General features: G+C 37.7%; 1 long non-coding RNA gene across 1 annotated transcript; it reads left to right on the top strand.

The window, feature by feature from the left end:
* Positions 1–574: 574 nt before the first annotated feature.
* Positions 575–3,367, top strand: LOC116458964 (uncharacterized). The gene is made up of 3 exons (XR_009212573.1): positions 575–1,880; positions 1,980–2,034; positions 2,138–3,367. It is a non-coding gene; the product is annotated as an uncharacterized LOC116458964 (long non-coding RNA).

Here is a 3,367-nt window from a genome sequence, read left to right as displayed (position 1 = left end):
ATGAGAAAGTGACTATCTAAAATTGCTTAGGTAGAAGGAGACAGATTGGATTTTTGTGTGTTTAGTATTTGGGGTAAGAGGGTATTTGGTATTTGGGGTAAGCGGGCATTTGTTCATCACTTGTTGCTTGGGGGTGGGTGTGTACGTGAGATGTGTTGTTTATTCTCTCTCTTTTTTTTTTTTTTTTGAGAGGGTGTCTCGCTCTTTCGCCCAGGCTGGAGTGCTGTGGCACGGTCTTGGCTCACTGCAACCTCTGCCTCCCAGGTTCAAGGGATTCTCCTGCCTCAGCCTCCCGAGTAGCTGGGATACATCAAATTCACTTTTTTGTTTTTGTTTTTTTTTTTGAGACGGAGTCTCGCTCTGTCGCCTAGGCTGGAGTGCAGTGGCGCGGTCTCAGCTCACTGCAACCTCCGCCTCCCAGGTTCAAGCAATTCTCCTGCCTCAGCCTCCTGAGTAGCTGGGATTACAGGCGCCCGCCACCATGCCCAGCTAATTTTTGTATTTTTAGTAGAGACGGGATTTCACCATGTTAGTCAGGCTGGTCTTGAACTCCTGACCTCGTGATCCACCCGCCTTGGTCTCCCAAAGTGCTGGGATTACAGGCATGAGCCACTGCGACCGGCCCAAATTCACTTTTGATGGCAGAAGTGATGATATATTTTTTTAAAGTAACCTAGCCTAAAGTACGTCCTTAACCACTGTCATTTAGACAATTTTTTACAAGCCCTTGAGTTGTGTACAGTAGCAAGCTCATAAGTGGAAACTTATTCGGCATTCAGAAGCAAACTGGTGATACGGAATTTGATTCTCTTTTTTTCTGTTTTTATTCTAAACAAAATTTTACTTCTACCTCCTACTAAGAAAGATCTGCTTATATTCATTTCCTGTATGGTTTGGTATATGAATAAAGTGTGATAACAAATACAAACTAAAAGATGGGTAAATTTTTACATACACTTCCATAGCATTTATAGAGTAAGAAAAATAAAGAAAAGCAAAAAAACTACAAACAAAACAATTGAGAAGTGAAAAGTCAAGGGCTTTGACTCAGAGGAACAGAATGCTGGGGTGAGAATCCTCATGACATATGAGAAGAAGGAACCCAGGACACACAGTAGACAATTGGCAATTGAGAAAAGGAGAAACATCTCCATGGAAACAGTACAGAATGATTCTTTCCTTGACCTTACAAGAAAGAAATCTACCTTAATTTTGTCAGATTAAGTAAGGATTTCTGTGGCCATATAAAAATGTGTAATGCAATATGAGAAAGTACTTTCCTCACATGTAGTTAAAGATGGACGATTGTTCTGATAAAAAATGTGCTCACAGCTAAACTTGCTGCCAGAGTTTAGGAAAATAAATGCCAGGCACTAGACTAAACCAAGGTGCTCATGCTATCACTGGCAAATAGTAAGCTCACAGTCATCTCAAATAACTGCAAGATTAATAGATGTTTCAGGAAACAATAGATAAGTAAATTAGAGAAATGGATAAACGTGTAAAGCTTCTGTGCTAGTTTATGAGTGTTAGCTTAGAGAGAGTTAGGTCAGGTCAGTCTGTCAGGTACTTCTTACAATTGAAACTGTATAAAATTAAAATGCTCAGATTTCAGATTTCAGAAAAAAATGTGTACAGTGAGATGCGATGTACAGAATAAGATCCTTCTATTTGAAGGAATATATAATGGAAATACCTAGAAAATGGTCTGGAAAGAATGATAATAAATTGATGCTACTCTTTTATTTGACTACTCCAGGTCAGGGAGCATGGATCATCCGTGAGCATGTCTACAAGGAGGACAAAGCGGGTAGTACTATGGGGTCTCTTGCATGTACCATGCACACTATAGTCTATGTGAATGCCGCTCTCGGAATCATGTAGTGTACAATCTTCCCTTCCGCAATGGGATGGGTAATGGTTATGATGTGAAGCAAACTTTTTCTTTATACCTTATACATTTTTTTTCTTTTTTGCAGCAAGATTTTTTTCAGATACCTGAGTGAGAATGATAATGAGGGACTGAACTATCAGGTAAATATTCCCCCACTTCTTGTTGTTGTATTACCTAGACATCCTGAATTAGTTTTAAGAAGAATGATGATTTTTTTTCTTCTCACAATGCTATTATTTTAAGGAGGAAGGCATGTGAAGACTTCGTATATAGAGTCAATAAGATTTTAAACATGTGCATGTAAACTTGGCCAACAAGAGGCACTTGGATCTGGAGAGACTGGAAGCATATAGCAGAACTTTAGCATCGCTTAGAGCTCTGTTACAGAAATTATGAGCTGGGAGAAGAGACAATGGTGAGCTGATGGAAGTCAGAGCAGCCACGTTAATTAATTAGGACTCTCAATAAACACTAGAACAAAAATAAAGAAGACAGTAATCCACTAGAACAAAATAGAAACCAAGGAGTCACTACCCACTCGTAGACCCAATAACAATAGATGGCAATTTTTGATAAGAAAATTAGAAGCAGGAGAGAAATTAGCATTTTATGAAAGAGCTTGTAGTCAGTTGGACAGATGGATGTTTAATTCTTGAATCCTCTATTTACACATGCTAGTGTATCTTCCTCTCTGCATCTGTTTCCATATAAGGGATATAATAATTGTTTCATACAGACATTTTGTTGTGTTGTTGATACATTTGTGTGAGTTACATGAATAATGTATCTAAGTGCCTTGTGCATTTCCTGGCACATAGATGTTCATTAAATGATGGGTCTCTACCAACATCTAATATGAAAAAATATTTCCATTTCCCAGGGGCTTCAGAAGATGAGTATGAACTCATCTTAGAGTTGAAGAATGTATCAGACAGGAACAGGTCAGAAAAAGATCCCAATCTATGTATGTCATGTATTTAATATAGGGACTAAGAAGAGACTTATCTCATGATTAGATGGTGTGCATGGGCAAAGAAAGGAAAAAAAATGCTGCTATTTTCATAAAGGCTGAAAACGTAATAATTATGGGAAAGTTGCTAACAATGATTTTAGATGCTTGTCAAACCTAAACAAGAGGTCACCAGAAAAATGCTCTAAACCTCTTCACTGTGACATCCACATCTTACACTCATGCCCTTGTTTAGCATAATTTTACCTGGAGGTCTATTGTCCTGAGATCCTAGAAAATGTAGTGTCTAGGTTTCTCCCTTGTAATTTAAACAATACTTCAGAAGTTAGAAGACGTGAGTGACTAACAGGAAATCTGTTACAGGATACAACTTGATTAATTTAGATATAATAAATAATGGTGCTTCCTAGCCACAGTTAGGATAATAGATAACACATGTTGCAGTTAAATAATAAATGTTGTAGTCTTTATTACTTGAATTTCTTATAAGACATTAAAATTTC

Source organism: Hylobates moloch, unplaced genomic scaffold, assembly GCF_009828535.3.
Source record: "Hylobates moloch isolate HMO894 unplaced genomic scaffold, HMol_V3 SCAFFOLD_3, whole genome shotgun sequence".
NCBI classification, from domain to species: Eukaryota; Metazoa; Chordata; class Mammalia; order Primates; family Hylobatidae; genus Hylobates; species Hylobates moloch.
Note: the sequence above shows the minus strand (reverse complement) of the source record. Positions and strands in the feature narration are given on the sequence as shown.